Source organism: Tursiops truncatus, chromosome 2 (genome assembly GCF_011762595.2).
Source record: "Tursiops truncatus isolate mTurTru1 chromosome 2, mTurTru1.mat.Y, whole genome shotgun sequence".
In the NCBI taxonomy this organism is placed as follows: domain Eukaryota; kingdom Metazoa; phylum Chordata; class Mammalia; order Artiodactyla; family Delphinidae; genus Tursiops; species Tursiops truncatus.
Window position 1 is genome coordinate 174,264,368 of NC_047035.1, and position 22,071 is coordinate 174,286,438.

The 22,071-nt window shown below is 46.2% G+C and overlaps 1 long non-coding RNA gene across 1 annotated transcript in view; it reads right to left on the bottom strand.

Annotated features, from left to right (window-relative positions):
• Nucleotides 1-6,386: 6,386 nt before the first annotated feature.
• Nucleotides 6,387-22,071, bottom strand: part of LOC109549687 (uncharacterized) — a 38,573-nt gene continuing 22,888 nt past the window's right edge. The window contains exon 3 of the long non-coding RNA XR_002176078.3: nt 6,387-21,818. This is a non-coding gene — a long non-coding RNA (uncharacterized lncRNA). The remainder of the gene's footprint in view (nt 21,819-22,071) is intronic.

A 22,071-nucleotide genomic window follows, 5' to 3' on the forward strand; every position in this document is an offset into this window, starting at 1 on the left:
TGGTTCATGTGTTAACTGTTGGGTAGTGACTGACTTAGGGGCATTTCCATTTTAATGAGGATTGAAGCATTCCCATCGGAACCAGTCTTAAACTGCAGAACAACAGCATTGTAGCAGGAACTGCAGGTTCCAAAGGGCTCTTCTTCAGGGCCTCATGAGAAGTACCCATATTCCAAATGACCCCGCGTCACTCAGGACTGTTTTCCACCTCCCCACGCAGAGACATACGCTGTCCTCCCATCGGTGACTTGGCCTGAGGTCACAGCGGTTATCAGAGGGATTGGAGGGAGGATACCTGTCTGAGGATCCATGTCAGAATCTCCGGCGATTCTGAGAAACTGCCCAGGGGATTCTGAGTTGCTCAGAGGAAGGACTTCTTTCTTCCCTCTTCCCCCAAGCTTGTGGACCACTTTCAAAAACCCTTAATTCCTCTTCCCGGGGTCAGACTAACTGAATTCGTATCTCTAGGTTGGTTAACTTACCCTGCAGGGTCACCTGTGATCCTGGCTAGCTTCTGTCTGAGCCCTTGTTCTTAGGGGAAGCCGTTTCTTAGGTAGCATTTCCAACCATACACGCTTTTCATGAATTTCTTCTGGTAGTTTCCGGAGTACTGCCAGAGACCAGTGCTTTCGCTGATGACTAAAAAAAAACACAAAAAACAAGGACTAATTTTAGCAGAAAGTCACGTTAAAACAATTTATTAAACTAGCAGGGAGAAGTTAGCAATTGAAATGACAATAAACAGTACCATTTACAGGAGCATAAAAACCTCAAAATGCTTTAGGGACAGATTTAGCAAAATAGACACAACACCCAAACAGTGAAAACTATACAATGTTTCAGAGAGAAATGAAGGACACCTGAATAAATGGAGTGAAATATTATGTTCCTGCATTGGAAGATATTGTTTTCATATCAGTTCTTTCCAAATTGATCTACAGAATAAAGGCACTCTCAATAAAAATTCCAGCAGGTTTTAAAAATATATAAATTGACAAGCTGATTCTAAAATTTATATAGAAGTGCAAAAGATCTGTAATAGCTAAAACAGTTTTGAAATAAAAGAGCAAAGTTGGAGGACTTACACAGTTGTCCCTTGGTATCCTTGGGGGATTGGTTCCAGGACACCCCATGGACACCGAAACCCATGGATGCCCAAGTCCCTTTTACAAAATGGTATAATATTTGCCTGTAATCCATGCACATCCTCCCATACACTTTAACTCTTCTCTATATTACTTATAATACCTAACACAATGCAAATGCTATGTAAGTAGTTGCCTGTGCATAGCAAATTCAAGTTTTGCTTTTGGGAACATTCTGGAGTTTTGTTTTTTTTTTTAAGAATATTTTCAATCTGCGGTTTGTTGAATCAGAGGATGTGGAACCCATGGATACAGAGGGCTGACGGTACTACTTAATTTCAAGACTTAACATAAAGCTATAGAAATCAAGATAATGTGGTACTGGTGTATGAACAGATATACAGATGGAAGAAACAGAATAGAATTCAGAAATAGACCCACACATACGCAGACAATTGATTTTTTTAAAATTTTTTTTAATTTTTGCAGTACGCGGGCCTCTCACTGTTGTGGCCTCTCCCGTTGCGGAGCACAGGCTCCGGACGCGCAGGCTCAGCGGCCATGGCTCACGGGCCCAGCCGCTCAGCGGCATGTGGGATCTTCCCGGACCGGGGCACGAACCCGCGTCCCCTGCATCGGCAGACGGACTCTCAACCACTGCGCCACCAGGGAAGCCCCAGACAATTGATTTTTGACAAAGATGCCAAGGCAATTTAATGGGGAAATGATAGTCTCTTCAGGGCACTGGTCATATAGTCATATATATGTATTGGCAATACAAACAACAAAGTCCTTGTTTCAGAATATTTAAGAACTCTTAAAACTTAATAATAAGAAACAACTCAATAAAAAATGATCAAAAAATTTGAAGAGACACTTAATACAAGAATGGCCAGTTGGCAGATGAGAAGACGCTTAAAGTCATTAGTTATAGAGAAATGCAAGTGAAAAGCACAAAAGAAACCACCGCACACCCATTAGAATGTCCAAAATTAAAGAGACACACCAAGTCCACAGCCAGTGTTGGCAAGGATGTAAAGCGATGGAACTCATACACCGCTGGTGGGAAAGCAAAACTCCGCAACCACTGTGGAAAGCACTGTGGCAGTTGCTTCTAGAGATACGCTTCAAGGGATCCACCCAGAAATCCTATTCCTAATATTTATCCAAGAGAAATGAAAACATATGTCCACAGAAAGATGTGTAGACAAATGTTCAGAGGAGCTTAATTCATAACAGCCCCAAAGTGGAAACAACCCTAATTTCATCCACAGGTGAACAGGTCAACAGATGGAGGTCTAGTGACACAACAAAATGCTAGTCAGCCACAAAAACAAGAACACGCTGTACACAGTGGCACGGATCAGTCTCAGAAATGCTATGCTGTGAAAAAATAGCCTGACACAGCAAAGAGTGTGCCCTGTATGATTTCATTTATATGAAATTCCAGAAAAGACAGATCTAATCTATAGTGACAGAAAGCAGATCAGCGGTTGCCTGGAGCTGGGGTGGAAGGACTGAGTGAGAAGCTCTGCAAGGGAATTTTCTGGGGTGCAGCCCGTGATCTCTATCTTGACTTTTCTGGTGGTTATACCTGAGCGTACAAACTTGTCAGAACTCATCACAATGTACACTTTGAAGTCGGTGCATTTTACTGAATTAAGATCATACCTCAATCAAGTTGATTTGAAAGAAAAAGCATTTAGTGAGTAGAAAATACTATGCTACACAAATATCAAGTTGAGAGAAGGCTACATACAGACAGAGAGTCAGAATTCCTGGGAAACCCCAGTCTGCAAAATGCACTCACTTTCTGGGAGACGTCGGTCCTTCTCAGAGCTGCCCCACGGGCTTGGCGTGGGAGCCGGCTGACGTTCACGGCCACCTTGAGAGCCTTGCACGTGCTGGGTCATGGGAGGAGCTGGAAGCTCTGTTTCAGCCCTTGCTGGAGGACCTTGCCTGCTCTTGTCAGCTCTGCGGCCACCCTTCCCAGGACTCCCGGGATGCGCAGAAGCTCGCGCCTGCTTCTACTCAACTTTCCACCTGAGGCCCAAGTCTTCTCAAAGTTCACAGAGACAGGCAGCACAAGCCTTCTGCCTTCATTTGCCCTTTTTTTTTTTTGTGGTACGCGGGCCTCTCACTGTTGTGGCCTCTCCCGTTGCGGAGCACAGGCTCCGGACGCGCAGGCTCAGCGGCCATGGCTCACGGGCTCCGCGGCACGTGGGATCTTCCCGGACCAGGGCACGAACCCATGTCCTTTGCATCGGCAGGCGGACTCCCAACCACTGCGCCACCAGGGAAGCCCATTTGCCCTTTTTTGCTCTTCTTCTCACTGCTTTTTCTTTCTCAGCTTCCAAATCACATCCTATTTCTGTTGGACTCTCCTAGCATCTCTCTCCCTCCTCGGTTCTTAGTTCCCACACCCTGATTTCGTGTCTCAATATCATGGTGACACAGCCTGTGAGAAGATTCAGGAGTTGCCCTCTGATTTCAGGGGGACCTAAGGACTCAGGAAAGGATGGATGGCCCCAGGGGAGCCAGCGGCCACCAACACAATGCCTGTCGTATGGAGACTTGAGTGAAAGCTTCCTCCAAGGAATGCCAGTTGGCCATTTGTCCAAAAGTAGCCTGTTGGAAGATGAATACACTTTTTTCTCTTATTTATTTATGTTTTTATTTTATATCAGAGTATAGTTGATTAACAGTGTTGTGTCTGTTGCAGGTGTACACACTACTGCATATAAAATAGAGAACCAACGAGGACCTACTGTGTAGCGCAGGGGGCTCTGCTCAATATTGTAATAACTTAGATGGAAAACAACTTGAAAATGAACACAGTTTGGATTGTTCTTTATTTCTAAGCGTAGAGTACAATCTCCTCGGCTTTGCCCACCAGGCCATCACAACGCGGTCTTGGCAGACTCCTGGAAACCCGGCCCTAGCTTGTCCTCACCCACCACCCCATCCCACTCGGTAACACTTCAAGCCTCAGCTGAAGAGTGAGCGTGAGTCCCTCCTTGCCCCCCTCTCTACCTGTCTCTGTTACGGCATCCGTCACAGAGTCCCGTGGGGACTCAGCCGCCTGGGCCTCTCCCCACAGAAACATCCAACAGCGCAGGTAAGCTTTTGTCAGCCCCAAGCCTAGCACTGCTTCGAACCCGTAGTAAGTGCTCGAATCTTTATATCGCGGTGCTCAGTGCTGTAAGAGACACAACTGCCTAAGGCTTCGTCTGCATCTCCCGGAGCTCTCAGGCCGGAAGGCAACTGGACAGGCAGACGCAGCTGCAACCCAAGGGAAACTGCCGGGTAAGTGCTTCGTTAAGTGTCGGGCAGGACAAAGCAGCAAGGAAGAAGGCTTCAGATGTTTGAATGTACTGAATTATAAGGGCTAATTTGCAGTGAGTGGTTTCTCTGCGCCACGGACCAGCTAAGCATTTACACGACGTATCAGTTTCCTGTGGCTGCCCAAACCAAGCTCCAGAAACGGGGTGGCTGGAAACCTCAGAAGTTTATTCTCTTCCAGTTCTGGAGTCCGGGGTCGGCAGGGCCGTGCTCCCTCTGCAAGCTCTAGGGGAGAATGCTGCCTCGCCTCTTCTAGCTTCTGGGGGTTGCTGGCAGTCCTTGACCTCCCTTGGCTTGTGGCTACTTCACTCCAATATCTGCCTCCGTCCTTCTTCCGCGTGTGTGCATTTATCTGCGTGTTCTCTCCTTTTCTTATAAGAAGGAGAAGACGGATTTAGGGCCCACCCTAACCTGGTATGACCTCATCTTAACTGATCACATCTGCATTCTGAGGTTCCAGGTGGATGTGAATCGAGGGGACGCTAGTTAACCCACTTCACATGCCTAAGCTCCTTTAACTGTGACCATGAACATGTGAGGTAAATGTTATTACAATCCCCATTTGATACATGAAGACATGGAGGTGTCTAGACCTGAAGTGGTGGCCCAAGGGAACATTCCAGAAACGCTAGGAATTCTGGTGTCAGAGCATTTTATCACACTGTGATCCTCCACTCTTAAGACTTAACGAAGTTTTAAAATTGTAAAATATTATCGTTCATTTAAAATAGTGTATGTAAAACGAATGTACAGATTAGCGAATATTAATAAAATGAATACCCACGTACCCATCACTCAGCTTACAGAGCAGAACACTACTGGGGCCTTAGAAGCACAATCCTGTTTTATGCCCTCCACCCACAGTGTGGATCTGAGATCACCCCCTAATAAACATTCTGCGTGCTGACCTGCTGACGCCCATCTCTGAGTCAGCTCCCCGGGGCCCCGCCCCTGAGGACTGGCACCAGCAGTGGTCTAGGAAAGCACGCATTCAGGTGGGATTTTGCAGATCAACATCCCACCAGCTGCGGACGATGAAGATTCCATCCCTGTTGGCTGGTGGGTCATGAAGAGCTCTGTGAATTTACAAACGTAGTCTGGTCTCTCTGTGTCTGGGGAAAGAAATCTTCTTTGAGATACTGAATCCTGGGGGGGAAGAAGGGGGTAGGACACCAAGTCCACAGTGGGCTATTCGGTCAGTGGTTTTCACCTGAGGCTGGGGGCTCGTGGAGGGGAAGGAATTCCAGGATGGGGGACTCACCTCCCGCAGCCCCAAGTCAACTCTGATCCCCGGCCCCATTCACTTGTCGGCAGCTGGGATGGAGGTGGACAGCGGGGAAGGTAGGCAGGAAGGCTGTTGGAACTAGAAGAGGAGCTCTTCCAAAGGCACGGATGCCCCTTTCCTGGCTGGGAAGCACGAGCATCACCATCTCGCTTTATCAACTGGCCCTTCTCTTGAATTGGAAAAATCACCTAGGTAACATATCACTTATGTAAGTACTATAGAATACTTATCACTTAAAGCATTATTATTATTATTATTATTATCATCATCATTTATTTATTTATTTATTTTTGGCTGCCCTGGGTCTTCATTGCTGCGCGTGGGCTTTCTCTATTTGCGGCGCGGGCGCTACTCTTTGTTGTGGTGAGCGGGCTTCTCACTGCGGTGGCTTCTCTTGTTGCAGAGCACGGACAGGCTCTAGGCACGCGGGCTTCAGTAGTTGTGGCACGCGGGCTTCAGTAGTTGTAGCACGCGGGCTCAGTAGCTGCGGCTTGCGGGCTCTAGAGCGCAGGCTCAGTAGTTGTGGTTCATGGGCTTATTTGCTCCGCGGCATGTGGAATCTTCCCGGACCAGGGCTCAAACCCGTGTCCCCTGCATTGGCAGGCGGATTCTTAACCACTGTGCCACCAGGGAAGCCCTTATTATTATTATTTTAAATCCTCTGAAAAGGCAAACATTAACCACCATCTCAGAAATATAATAATTTCAATGGTAAACAGGACATTTTTGTTCATTTTATCTTTTTTATTAAGGTGCAGTTGACATACAACATGATATTAGTTTCAGGTATATGACATAATGGTTCAATATTTGGATATATCGCAAAATGATTACTGCACTAAGTCTAGTGAGGCAGACTCTAAGCAGAGAACATTCTTTCGTGTGCGATTCAGTTATACATACATATATATGTATATATTCTTTTTCGTCTTCTTTTCCATTGTGGTTTATTACAGGCTATTGAATCCAGTTCCCTGTGCTATACCGTAGGACCTTGTTGTTTATCTCTTTTATGTACAGTAGTTTGTGGAGAACACTGTTGAAATGTAGAATTAAGGTAAAGGTGTTTTCTCTCGCTAGAGTTGTTTCTGAAGAGGTCTTGGCACAAACTCCTGCAGTGTGTCGAACCCCATCGTCACACCGTGTACTGTGGATCCAGGCCACGCCAGAGGGTGAAAGCTGACTCACAAAGGGAAACCAAGAGAACTGCCAGCCTCTGCTGTATCAGATCAAGTCAGCTGGGAACGTGCTTTTCCTCAGTCCCGCGCGCCCAGGCCCCCGGAGGCTCAGGCAGCTAGTGAGGCTTCTTCTCTGCGTGTCCGTCAGAGGAAGGGCACAGGGACACCTTGCAGCCTGACCTCCACCACCACTGACTCACATTCACTCAACACGTGAAAATCCAGAGGAAATAATAAATGGGTGATAGAACCTTTTACAAGAAATAGAAAATCTAGCAGGACTTTTGAGGATGGTAGGAAAACAAGCTCTTGGATAACGTGGTTTATGTTCCTTTCCCTTTTTTTTTTTTTTTTGCAGTTTTCTTTTTTCTGCCTTAGGAGGCATTTGTGATTTGTATGTTCTGTAGAAAAGAGGGCTTCCCTGGTGGCGCAGTGGCTGAGAGTCCGCCTGCCGATGCAGGGGACGCGGGTTCGTGCCCCGGTCTGGGAAGATCCCACATGCCATGGAGCGGCTGGGCCCGTGAGCCATGGCCGCTGAGCCTGCGCGTCCGGAGCCTGTGCTCCGCAACGGGAGAGGCCACAACAGTGAGAGGCCCGCGTACCGCAAAAATAAAAAAAAATAAAAAAAAAGAGAAGAGGAGCATGGAAATTCTAAATATGATCCAGGAATTATCAGTGTCACTATTTCTGAAAAACGGAAGCCAGTTTTTAAAAATGATAAATGGTGCTCAAATCACGTTCTGCTTTAAAAGTTTGTAACAAATACAGACGAATTAAAAAGAAAAAAGATAAATGCAGTACATGCATTAAAAAATTTCAAATAGTTGAGAAGGATATAAAAGATGAAAATAAATTTTTCTTTTATGCCTCCTCTACCTAAAGATAGCCATTATTAACAATTTCTTATATATCCTTCCAGAGTTTTCCATGCATACACAACATTGAAAAAAAACATACTTAAAAATTTGTATACAATATTATGACATCCTTTTTGAATATTTATTATATATTTAATAATATATTGGCATGCCTTATTTCAACACACACAGATTTACTTTATTATTTTTAGTAGCTACATAGTATTCTTTCTATAAATGTGCTTTACATACCAGTCCCCTATTCATGGACATTTAAGTTAGCTTCAGATTTTTAAAAATATTACAATATTGCAGTGAATATTCTTTATTCATATATTTTTGTACACGCACAGATATATCCGTAGGGTAAATTCCTAAAAGCCAAGTCAAAGGGTTTGTACATAAAATTTTTTTACAGATATTACCATGGTCTCCACAGAGGCCTTTATATCTGACCATCAATCAATGAAGGGAGTTTCCCTAAATCCTCACCTATCCTAGGTTTTATAAAACTTTTAAGTCTTTGCCAACTGATTTGGAAAAAGAAAAAGATGTCTCCTTTGTTTCAATCTGCATTCCTCCCATAAGTGTCTCCATTTCAATTTTTAGCAAAAAGAAGGCAAAACATGCTATGCTGAGCGGTTTGCAGTCGCAGAAAGAGCGACCTGTGACCAGCAATGCCGTGCTGAGCGGTTTGCAGTCGCAGAAAGAGCGACCTGTGACCAGCAATGCCGTGCTGAGCGGTTTGCAGTCGCAGAAAGAGCGACCTGTGACCAGCAATGCCGTGCTGAGCGGTTTGCAGTCGCAGAAAGAGCGATCTGTGACCAGCAATATTTTGCGTCCCTTGACCTAATTATGTCCGCGCTCCAGATATTTTCACGAAGCAGGTAGCTTTTGAGAAAATCCAAAACAGGTAGAGTCGGAGACGGTTTATTTACAAACGAGTCTGTTGGTGAGGAAACACTGATGCCGACGTCCAGGCACAGTTCCGGCTCTGCAGCTCTGCAGCCGCCTGCAGGCTGCGGATCGCAGGGATGTCGTCGACAGCTGGAACGCTCCGCGGTCCAGCACTGACCTGGCCTCGGCACCTGAGCAGAGCCAGGCTCGCTGGAGGCATGCACTCCTAAAGCAGCCCTTTGCTTTCGCTTCTGGGGAGCTGGCAGGGGAGCAGCTGTTTAGAATTTCATAAATAAGGCATGGATCAACTCCGCTGGTTTTCTTTATCCCACTGCCCCTGCCCCTGTAGTGACCCTATTGGGTGTCACAGCAGGTACAGAACGAGCAGACCCAGGGCAGGGGATCTGTCCACCTGCGCACAGATTCCCAGCTGCTCACCACCTCCCTTGGTCATCTCTGGAGGCCACGCTTGCTCCCTTTGTGACACGGATTGCCACACAACCGACCTGTTCACCCACATGACTCCAGCTGTATCTGGATGGCTTAAACGTGGCCCATCAGGTCGGGCAGCAGGGAATAGGCAGGTTCTAGGTGCTGCACGGATCCCGGCCCCAGAGCAGCCAAGTGGCCGCCTCTTCCTTCCCAGATGCTTTCTCTTGGGCCACATGGAAAAGTCACCATATGGCGCAGTGGTTAACACTCAGGTCTTGAACCCCACGTGCTGCGGTTTGAATCTTGTCTCCTCTAATTAATTACTGCGGTGCCTAGAGGAAGCTACTTAACCTCTCTGTGCCTCAGATTCACAGAAGATCATATCTAACTCATGGGCTTCACGTGGGATATGATCACAAACAAGACCAGTACTTGGCCTAAAGTTCCAAAAACGTTGCCTGTTGTTATTACAACCAGCCTGTGAGACTCCAACTCTCCTGATATGAAAAACCTATATTCCATTTGCAGGTTGGAGTGGCAGTGAACTAGTAAGTCCAGGATTCATCAGAAATCATTTCTCTTCTTTCGCCTGTCTTGACCTAGTATCTGGTTTATCGCTACACCTAATTTTCACGCAAAGACGCAGACTTTCAGCAGCAGGAGTCATGAGAGAGGGCTTTCGGCCTCAGCTTAGCTGCGTCGCGGAGTTCTGCATTCCGTACACAGCTGTGTTTTCTCCTACACCTCCCACCAAATGTGGTTGTGGACTCAGGGCAGCTACACTCATGAAGGGGCTTGGCATAGACAGTGTCCAGATGTGGGAACACAGCTGCATGGAAACACCCTGCTCACTGGTCACGATCAGACTGAAAGAGATTAAGAGTCAGAGAGAACTTTCTCCAAGATCTAATCTCATGCCCCTTTGCTTCCACGCTCTTGCTTGTGGCATTCACGCCACGAGGAAGAGGAGGTAGAAATCAAGGATGCTTTACAGTGATTTGTACGCCCCTCAGCCACGAGACAGTTCATTTCTGATGGGATACCTTCCATCTGGTGCAGAGTTAACCCGCTCCCAGAGGCGGTGTGACAAAGAGATAACTACCAGACGTGTGCTGGTTAAATAACACATCATAAATTCAAAAGAGTTATGCAAACTGGGAACGTGACTGAGGGTGGCTGTTTTGCAGAGAGAACGGGTTCAATACCATTGAAGGGTGAGGAGTGCTGAGGCCTCAGACCTAATTTACAGCTTCCAGGAAACATAGGGGACAGTGCGGTTAAATTGCCCCAAGGTGCACATGCTGGATCTTTCCTGAAGGTGAAACATACTGCAGGAAAGCTGGCCTGGAATCTTCAAAGTCATCATTATAGGAAAAAATCGGAGAGTGACCTAGGTGAAAAGAGACGCAGTTCCCAAAAGCAAGGTGCAAACCTTAATTAGCTCCTTGTTCAAAAAAGTAAAGGAGAACAACCATAAAAGACGTTTAGGGACAACTGGAGATCCTGAAGGATAGGCTGATTCTCAGGCGGCTCTACAGAATTATGGCTAATTTTTCTGGGCATGAAAATGGCCCTGTGGTTACCAGGAGAGTGTTCTTATTCTCGCGAGATGTCTGCCACAGTAATTAGGAGTGAAGCATTATGATGCATGTGGACAACCTTCCAGTAACTCAAGAGTGAGAGGGAGTAAACGCGGCAAATAGGAGAATTGTTGAATCTAGATGGAGGTTGGTCCTGGGAGGGTTGTTCCAGGCTGAATCTAGGTGTTTGCTGTCCTGTTTTTTTTTCAACTTTTCTCTAAGTTTGAAAACGTACACAGTGAGAAGTAGAGAGGGGAAGGAGAGGTTACGGATCCAGGGGCTGGCAGCCGTTTCTGGCAGCCTTTGTGGGACAACTCAGCTTAAGCCTGGCAAGCACCTTCCCTTGGGAAGGGGGGAGGCCTTTGATACCATGTCCGTTCTTAAGTTGAGAACTGTCTTGCTGTGGGTGCCTCATCCCCTGCTGCCGGACAAAGAGGACACCTCTGCAGAGTCAGCAGCACCTCCAGGCCCAGGGCTCTGAAGGCCACCATCCTACAGGGGGAGGGTGTGCCAGGCCTATTTCCCCTTATAGAACACACCCTCCATCTGCCCTCATTTGGTGCAGAAGACAAGGCTAGGTTTCTACATCACCTCCTTTCTATATCACCATGTAGAAAACAGGATTGTGTGAAAGTTAGATGTCAGATGTTATGTACTTACAGAGTGGAAACTTTGCACCATTGCTCAGAGTACAAGGTAATATCAAAATTTTAAGAAATAATTGAACATTGTGTTGCTCTTGTATCTTATGCTTGGACTCCATAATTTAACCCAAGGAAAGAATTCTCTAATAGCCGGCCTTTGGGACACAGGCAGTAGAGGAGCTTTGGGGTAAGAAGGCCTTTTAGAAGAATGGTTCAAATCATTGAACCTTGAAGGCAGACCCCCTCCTTGATGAGAGGCAACAGACCATTCTGAGTGACTGGAATTCACACTGTGTCTCTCACCAGAAGATACATCTTTAACCAGCTGTAGGAAGCTTGCTTATCACAAAACTAATGAACCTTAACTGGGTATGGACAGCCAAACATGTTGACAGCAGTGGAAACCAATACCCAAGACACTGTTTGGAGAACAAAGCCAGAACTGTGATGCCCAGATGTTAACATCCAGTAAAATATTTGTTAAAAAAAAAAAAAATCCCAAAGACATTGGAGGATTGGCCGAAGCAATCTTGAGAAAGAAAAATGGAGCTGGAGGAATCAGTCTCCCTGACCTCAGACTATACCACAAAGCTACAGTAATCAAAACAGTATGGTGCTGGCACAAAAACAGAAATGTAGATCAGTGGAATAGGCTAGAAAGCCCAGAGGTAAACCCACGCACCTATGGTCAATTAATCTATGACAAAGGAGGCAAGAATATACAATGGAGAAAAGACAGACAGTCTCTTCAATAAGTGGTGCTGGGAAAACTGGACAGTTACATGCAAAAGAATGGAACTTTTAATTTTTATGAAAGGAACAAATAAAATCTATCGTCTGCTTCACCATAATTTCATGAAATGAGGTGCACTTTAATTTCAAACAAGAAGTAAGGACATGATTGGAGAATGAAGATGCCTGGGTGGGGGGCCTAGATGAGAAGAATAACCAGATGGGTGAAGGCGGTTAAGGTGTTAGCACCCTCGATTAGAATGCTGTCCAAAAGAACAGAGCAGAAAAGCATCTAAAGGATCAAAGGAGGGATGATTATGGTCAAAAACGTTTCTTGCCCTACATTTCTGACATCTTCTTATGTTGCTGACACTTTATAATAAAATGTTAAAGGTTTATTCTGCATCAGAAAACAACTATGCTGCATATATGTGATGATGTGTGTGTATGTAAATCATTTTGTATTTTCAAAATGCTATTTAATTCATTTAAACCTCACAACAGGAATATGAGATTCTCACCATAAACTTGGTCATCCTATGTCTCACTTTACATCGGAAACCAAAGCTCCCAAATGAATCCCTGATGAATCAGCAAACGTCCTAAAATGTGTCAAGTCAACTGGCAAATTGGTCTGGATCTGAACCTTGTGGGTGATGCTTGACTAAAGGAATCCAGAGTTTTAAAAATCTGAAGCGCTATAAATCTTCTTTAATGTGCTTCAAGTACCTTCTAACTATACTTCAACCCAAATAAGAATAGAATCCAAATGAAACAGTCCAGAAGTTACCAGTGGCCATGATACAAGTCAATTCTGGAGACAAAACATGCCTGAAACAGATGTGGAAAAAGAACTCATGTGAGAGGATTAGGTCACCCTCACAGCCTTGGGATCCTCTAGAAAGCAGAGGCGAAGGCGGGATCTAGGTGTGGACACTTGTCTGCGAAGAGCAAGTGCAAAGCACTGGGCGGCAGGGCAGCGGGCTGTGAGGTGGGAGGGATGCAGGGCAGCGACGTGGTCCATTGTACCACAAGCCTTAGACGCAGCAGGTCGCATGGGAGCTTGTTCCTGGGGCACTCGGGGCTTCTCTGGAAGGGTCTGCAGGGGAGCCACATCTCAGAATGATCCCCGGAAGGGACGCAGCGGTGGTGGCGTCTGCCCGGCTCCCTCCCACCCCCTCTCCCGGCAGCACTACCTCATCCATCCATCTATCGGGACCTTGCACCTTACACTTTCCTGTGTGCCAATGGCTACCCGAAAGTCAGATTCCAGGCCCTGGGACTTGGTATTTGGTACAAGTCTGAAAGAAAAGGGACTTGGGGTTCCAACAGAGAGGACGGAGGGAGAGAGGAAGTGGGAGAGAGAGAAGAAGAGGGAGCAAATCTCAAGAGGCTTGTGTCCCGTACGATCAATATCACCTCCTGGTAACCATGAAGCCACTCAGTGATGTTCAGAATTCTCCGTGCCAGTTAATACATGAGGTGGCATGAGGGTGGTTTCCAGTGCCCAGAAACACCTCATGAAGGAGCCAGTCAGCAAGGAGACACGGCCGCTTTTAAATAGACTCGGTTAGATTTTAGTAGGAGCCACGAGCGACCATTTAAAGTCAAACGTTTTGCCGAGGATTGAGCATACTGAAAACTACTTAGGTCTCGGTTCTATAAGAACTAGAAGTTGTTTGATTCCAGCTTAAATATGAATTATCAGAGGCAGTTGCATTGTCTTAGACTGGGTTCCTCCAGAAGCTGCCCTGAAATATGAGAATGTGAATGCAGGCAGCTTAGTTACAAGGTGAAGGAGAGAAGTGGACTAGGGAGAAGTGAGGGGTGCAGGGAAGACGTGTGGTTTCAGGCAGATCATCACCGCATATTACACTGCTGGGGACTCTGGGGGCCCAGAGTGAGACACTCTCCAGGGTAACTGCATCCAAGGGGCAAGGAGCTGGGGTATTTACACACTGGCTTCTGGCAGTGTCCTGTTGAGAGCTTCTCCCAAGGGTTCTTATGTCTCCAGAACTTCCAGCCTGCTTTGTGGGAGGACAAAATGGTCTCCAGCTGCCAGATACACTCTCAGGCAGAGATGCAGATGCAAACAACTGGAGGCCAGGCCTTTGCACTGGGAGCGGGGCACCCAGACAACAGGCTGCGGGTGACTTTGTCAGCTGTCAGGGTGAGGTGACTCAGCAGACACCTCCAGATATTATGGTGCTTTCTAAGTTTTAAAAGTGTTTAATGTTTGCTAACAGTAGATCTCTTTCTTTGTGAAGTAGATGCTTTAAGTCCCTTTGAATGCATTCATCTAGAATGCTTTCTTCTTTGCAAAATTAAACTTAAAAAAATTACTGTGTAGGTAGTTAAAATCAGAAAACTTCGAGGTTGGAAAATCTGTGTTTTTCTTTTTCCTCTAAGAGGCATATTCCTACAAAAAACTTAAATACTTTTAGAAGCTAACTAATCTTGCCAGTTGCCTGAATTGTGGAGGTGAGAGATTGTTCAATCAGGATGACTAAAAGTTTTTTAAAATAAATTTATTTATTTATTTGTTTGTTTTTGGCTGCGTTGGGTCTTCGTTGCTGCATGCGGGCTTTCTCTAGTTGCAGCAAGCGGGGGCTACTCTTCGTTGTGGTGTGTGGTGTTCTCATTGTGGTGGCTTCACTTTGTTGCAGTGCACGGTCTTCAGTAGTTGTGGCATGCAGGCTTCAGTAGTTGTGGCTCATGGGCTCAGTAGTTGTGGCTCGCGGGCTCTAGAGCACAGGCTCAGTAGTTGTGGCGCACGGGCTTAGCTGCTCCACGGCATGTGGGATCTTCCCGGACCAGGGCTCGAACCCATGTCCCCTGCATTGGCAGGTGGGTTCTTAACCACAGTGCCACCAGAGAAGTCCCCAGGATGACTAAATTTAACTAAGAAGGGAAGCAGGCTCAGCAGACACGTTGAAAATAGGCGCACTAGCAGAGGACTCCCAACTTCAGTCCAGCAGATGCCACCCCAACGTTCAAGGCATCCTGGTCAAAGGCAGATGGAAAATTCTTGGCCACTCTACATGAGCAGAGGATGGTCAAGCAGGTATTGATGAAGTATTAATGCACCTTACTTTTGTTCATCTATTTTATTGCTAGCATGATAAACAGCCACTTTCTCTCAGATGAAACACAGAAAGAATCCAAGTACCACAATGATGTCCTTGATGTGAAGACCAGCTCTAGGAGGACTCGAGCATAACTGCTGTAGTTTTGTTTTTCTTAATTGAAGTATAGTTGATATGCAATATTATATAAGTCACAGGTGCACAATACAGTGATTCACACTTTTTAAAGTTTAGACTCCATTCACAGTTATTATAAAATATCGACTCTATGATGATCGCTGTAGATTTTGTTGTTTGCTACGTAAAGCCCTCTTGTGAGCGTTCCCAAACCAGGCTTGGGTAAAACCTTCCCCTCACGACGACCTCAAGGGAGCGTCTGCAACGCATTCATCTCCCTTCTTAAGGTTTCAAGCTGTGGTCTCACGTTTAGAACCCACATTCCCCATGCCAGGGGTTTTCCTGGTTGATGGCTTTTTTAGAGGGTATCAGATCGTTTATTAATTCCACAGGATAATGGATGATACCCAAGGTTCATTCCCCTCTATAACTTTATCTAGTACCATAATTCAATTTAGATGCATTTCACAGGATGTTCTCACCTGGAACTTGCCTGTGTTGAATCCCACCCCAATCATCCTTCTTGCCTCTTTCTGAGTATTCTTCTCATTCTCCAGTATCCTCTGCTGGTTTGGGGCTGTGTCCTAGGGCTCCTTTCCTATTTCATAAGCGTTTCCTCTACAGTTCTTCAGAGTCTTATGCTTTGTTTAACCATGTTTACATTAAAAAAAAAAAACTTTAAGCAAAAGAATACTCCAAAAATGTGGAAAAGTCACCAATTAAGTAAACAAGCACGATTCTTATAAACAAACTCAGAAACAAGCACGATTCTTATAAACACTTCTGTGAACTGTATTAAGTTGGAAATAGGTGTCGTAGAAACATCTCGATTTAATTTTAAGACTGTGAAGTCAACAAATGCTTAGAAGTATAAGTACTTTCTCCAAAGAGTCACTACCCACGTGTCACCAGTCTGTAAACGGACAGCCACAGTGATTCTTTGATGTTTGTGCATTCGTTGCTGAGAGTGGATCACACGAAATCTTATCTGAGCCTCAGTGGTTTTTTTCTATTAAATGGGAATAATAATACCTACCTTGTAAGTTTGTTGTGAGGATTAAAGAAGACCATTCATATGCAACACAGCACTGTGCTCAATAAATTATTGTGCTCAATTAGCTATGGTTATGTGAGACATTTTTACCCCTGTTCGTAGTAAAAATTGAAGTGATTAGAAGTTCAGCTTCTGACCACCACAACCCTCTCCTCTAACTGCCTCCCCAAAGGGCTGATGATGTGACAGATGTCCAGGTGACGCTGAAGGAAGCAGAATGCAGGGCCTCTCCAGAGTCCTGTGCTGATGCCCCACTAGCTGTTCTAGCTGTTCTTGCTGTTTCTTGTTTTTCTTCTTCCTTTCACCTCCGTGGTCAAAACCATAGCTGACGAAATATGTAAAACATTCCGGCATGATGAAGGGATTTTGGGTGGATGGCGGTCACCTCGAGCATCTTGGACAGTCCCCAGCCTCTGCAGTGAAGGCCGGCTGAGTTACTCCAGAACCCAAAAGAAAACAATTAAATAGGCAGAGAAGAATTTTACTTCAAAATCATATTTATGCTTTATTTCTTTTTTTTTTTTTGCCATGTTGGGTCTTTGTTGCTGCATGTAGGCTTTCTCTAGTTGTGTCGAGCGGGGGCTACTCTTTGTTATGGTGTGCAGGCTCCTCATTGTGGTGGTTTCTCTTGCTGTGGAGCACAGGCTCTAGGCACGCGGGCTTCAGTAGTTGTGGCACATGGGCTCAGTAGTGTGACTTGCGGCTCTAAAGCGCAGGTTCAGTAGTTGTGGTGCACGGGCTTAGTTGCTCTGTGGCACGTGGGATCTTCCCGGATCAGGGCTCGAACCCGTGTCCCCTGCATTGGGAGCATGTAGTCTTAACCACTGCGCCACCAGGGAATCCCCTATTTATTTTTTAATATTTTAATGTCTCTCCTCCATTCTTTTTTAAAAAAATATTTATTTATTTATTTTATTTTGGTTGTGTTGGGTCTTAGTTGCAGCAGGAAGTCTCCTTAGTTATGGCTCAACGGCTTCTTAGTTGCAGCACATGGGCTCTTTAGTTGTGGCACATGGGCTCCATAGTTGCAGTTCACCAGCTCCTTAGTTGTTGCATGTGAACTCTTAGTTGTGGCATGCATGTGAGATCTAGTTCCCGGACCAGGGATCGAACCTGGACCCCCTGCATTGGGAGCACAGAGTCTTAACCACTGTGCCACCAGGGAAGCCCCTGCTTTATTTCATTTTAAATTCGACATTTCCTTTGTGGAGGTAAGAGCAAGCCCATCTCCACTCACTACTTAGACAGTACAGTGGTTTGAACTGTGTCCCCCTAAAAGCATGTCCATCTGGAACCTCAGAATGGGACCTAAGTTAGAACAGGGTCTTTGCAGATGTAATTAGTTAAGAATTCCCAGGGGCAATAATCTTGGCTTGAGGGCGGCCTCTAAGTCTAACGACTGGTATCCTTGTAAGAATAAGGTGGTGTGAAGATGGAAAGCAGGGACTGGAGGGAGGCTGCCACAAGCCAGGGATGCCGAGGCCACCAGAAGCCGGAAGTAGTAGGGAAGGTTCCTCCTCTAGAGACTTCGACGGGAATGTCGTTCTGCTGACATCTCAATTTTGGACTTCTAGCCTCCAGAACTGGGAGAGAATAAATTTTTGTTGTTTTCAGCCACCAAGTTTGTGGCACTTTGTTACGACAGCCCTAGGAAACTAATACAGACCGGAAAATCCCACCTGTGCCCACACTGTGGAAAGGGGAGAAACAATCAAAACTCCTTCACCTCCTTCACTCCACCTGTCTCCTCTGCTTTATTTGTCTACGCGGTGCTCACCACAGTGCAACACATTACTGGTTTTTCTTTGTGCTTGTTTTTGTCTCTCCCCCACTAGCATGTAAGCTCCACGGGGCAGGGGTTTCCTATCCTGGTAACTGCTGTATCCCTGCAGCCTAGATCTATGCCTGCCATACAGTAGATGCTCAGTAAACATTTGTTGAACTTAGGAATAAATGAAAGAATGAAACAGGCAGGAGTCCCGGGAATTGCCTAGTGTAATTTTTTTCTTCTTATAACACACAAAAATAAGAAGACTAAGAGGATTCGGGGAGAGGAATCAATAAGGGAGTGAATGGTGGAGGGTCAGGAAGACCAGAGCTGCTGGTCTGTTGATGGAGAGTTCAGGGTGAGGATGGAAGGATGGACTGGGGCCTGAGTGTGAAAGGCCTTGCATCTGGGTAAAGAATTTGGACTTATCCTGAAGCAGTGGAAAGCCAATGGGTTTATTTAAAGCAGAGGAGTGATAGAGGTTTTTAAGGAATTGCTTGGAAGCAGTGGCAGTGATGAATTCAAGAGGCGAGAGAAGAGTGGCAGGAAGTAAAGTAAGAGATGCCAATGGCCCAAGGGGAAGTCGCCCCATCTGAAGTGTGAGGACAGCCCTGGAGAGGGACTGGAAGGGGGTGGAGAGGGGATCAACCTACAGGGGCGGCCCAGCATGGCTCCCAGGTGTCTCCCACGGGGGCTGAGTGCCTGGTACTGGACAGCATAAGACATGGAGCAAGTTCGAGGTGGCACATACAAGTCTGGGGCGCCCATGGAACATTCGAGCGGAGATGTCCGGTACAGGTTGGACAGATAGGTCTGGAACTCAGGAAAGAGGGGAAAAGCTAAGGACCTATCACTGGGAGACACTGACAGAGATGCAGGCGGGAGAGTAGATGAGACCACCTGGTTGGGCGCAGATAGAAAGAAAGGGAATTCAAGGACAGACCTCTCGGGAACAGGAAGTAAAGATATGTACATGCAAGCACACTGATCAAAAGCCTGATCAAAAGCAAGCTCAAAATGCTTGCAGCTCTCCAGAGAAGGGCCAGCCTTTGGTACTAAGTTAATATTTTTAATGATTCTGTTCTATTTGTCTTTTATCAAGCTTATCAATAATGAACCAACAATACTAATGTGGATAAGATAATAGGCTCTACATTAAAAGAAGGATAATTACAACAAGTCTCAATCATCCAAGATAAACACAGGAAATGGGAGTGATGGGCATTAAATTGGACCCAGAACACAAACAGGATTTCCTGTTAGTGGAAGAGGGTCACACAAAGAACCTACAACGTTTGAAAATCTCCTTCATCCTGGATGGATGGTACGGACAAAGGGCCATCTACTTCTTTCCTGACCGGCATGGAAAAGCATCCTTCGTTCTCCTTTCTGTAAACCTACCCAGACCCTCTTGTGGTTCTACAATCACCTGTCACTTGTCAACAACCTCCTTGTTAAAAGGTTCATGTAGAGGAAGCACGTGAGTTAGTGCTCTTGCTGTCTGATGCGGGGATTTGGGGTTTGGTTGCAGAATTCTTCCCAGAGGAGGGCCACAGAAAGGTAGGAAGAAGACGTGTGTCTGTCTGTTGAGGCGCCCCTCACATCTGCTGTGGAATTCCTTCTACTCACCAGCTGCTTCTCTTTCAACACTGAGTTCAGGTGTCAGCATTTCTGGGAAGCTGATCACGACATGGCTTCTCACCTCGCCCACCGTCTAAACACCCAGAGGCTACATTAGAGCATCTTGTCTAAGACCCTAGTCATCCTCTCTACATATGCCTAACCCTGGAATGTGATTCCGTAACCATCTGTTTATCTGCCTTTCTCCACCACCAGACATGTTTTCCTTGGGACAAGGGATCTGTCTTTGTCATCTTTTGTAGAAACAACACCCAGAATGGTCCTGTCCTAGAGCTCAGAACCAGTGACACTGACCAGCCTGCATTGCCTGATGGCAGCCCGGGGACCTCTGCCCGGGCAGAAGGTGCAGGTGATCTGATCTTGACCCCTGCCATTGGCCTGACTCAACTCTCTGTGTCCAAGTATCTTCCTCGTCCATCTGCTCTGCCTCTCTTGAATCTGAGGACCAGAGCAAGGAGAATCCAGGGTAGGAGGAAACTGCAAAGTCTCCCCGAGAGAAAGGAGGCACGAGATCTAAGAGGAAATGACAGGCAGCCATGAACTTGGGGTGGAGAGCACACCACACATGAAAGAGAGAGAAGCCACTGAGACCGGCTTGGGATGGACCACATCCCAACCTTCTGCCCTCCAAGAGGTTCCCGATCTTTCCTTTACTTGGAGAGCTGGTGACAGGGGCAGTGAGAATGGGTTTACTGCCTGGACATGTAACTGTTCTTACAGCCAAATTCAACCAGTGAGAGAGAGGCACCCTCACACAGTTATTCAGTTAGAGCACCCGTGTGAAGACAAGCGCTTCTATAGCAAGACTCTGTTTCCAAAGGGCATTACTGTCCACCATCTTGTTGGTGCTACTAGAATGTGAAATGGTATGACTCTTTTCATTTTTGATTATGGAAAACTTCAAACACAAAAGTAGAGAGTAGACGATGATGCCCCCCCAGAAAGCTCCTTCAACATTATCAACACTTTGCCAACCCTGTTTCATTTGTCTCTACCTCCCCTCTTTTTCTTTTGTATTAGAGTATTCTGAAGCAATTCCCGGATACCATTATTATTTTCACGATGTCATGATCACACCCAACAAAATTATAAATAATTCTTTGATATCGTTTAGGGAATAATTGATTGCAGAACTGGTATCCCTACCCCATTATTTTTAATCCACAAAGACAAAAGTGATTAGCCCAAGGTCACGTGGCTGTCAGGAAGGGCACCGCACCAGACCTGGGCTCCTCTGACCTTATCGCCCAACGCACCCCCCACTGGAGCTCCCAAGCCAGAGAAATGGAAGTGGGGAACAGTCACACAGGCTCAGAGGCAAGATCCAGCTGGTGTGCTTCTCGGTAGGTAAGATATCGCAGCTGCAACTCTTTTTCCTTTGGGAGATTTGTTTACGTCTTTTCCCAGAATCAACCCAAAGGGTGTGTTGCAGACAGAACACACAACCCCCGGGGCTCGGCCTCTCTGCAGCCACCCGCATGCGGGGGCTCAGGGGGCTCAAGCTGCTTGTTGGAGCGGGAGGGGCTCCATGTGCTCTCTGGATCTCAGAAGAAGAGTCTAGAAGAGTGACAGGACATCCACGTATTACCAACCTCCCCCTGGAGAGGAAGGACAGCCAAGCTGGAGACTTCCCAGGTAATGCTTCGGTGACCAGATCCTGCTTCCAGGTCAGGGTCCCCAGACCTGTCTGTATATTCCATTCCTTGTATACCTGCTCTGGTTCTTTTTGAAGAAGACGACTGTTGGAAAGTTTCTCCCAGACAGGGGATGTTCAATAATACAGGCAGAAAACGGAGTGAGGGATACATCAGGCTGCACAAGACGACAGGAAAGGATCCTGGAGAAGGAAAAAAGGAAGAAGGTCCAGGATGGGGTGGAGAGGGTGAAGCAGCCTGTGACTGCGGGCGCCGGTGCTACAAAGTGTGTTTATTTCCGTCATCCTGAGTCATCAGCTTCACGGGCTTCCCAGCTGCACGGCTGTGTCACTCCTGATGTTGACATGTGTTTGGGAGGCAGGAAACTTGAGAACAGAGGAAAGGAGGTTTTTAAAAAACAACAACGGCAACCAGCAGCGAGATGGGAACGAGGTCATGGGGCCAAGATTCCATCCTCAGCAGGTCCTGGAACCAAAGGACATTTCAGAGCACAAAAAACAGCCTTACTTTTTTCCTGTCAAAATCCCAGCAAGATTTTTTGTAGATATAGACAGGATTATTCTAAAATTTTGTATGGAAAGGCAAAGAAAATAGAATAGCTAAAATAATTTTGAAAAAGAAGAATAAAGCAAGAGGAATCAGTATACGTGGTTTCAAGATTCACTGTATAGGGACAGTAGTCAAGGCAGTGGTGTTGGCACAGAGATAAACACACAGA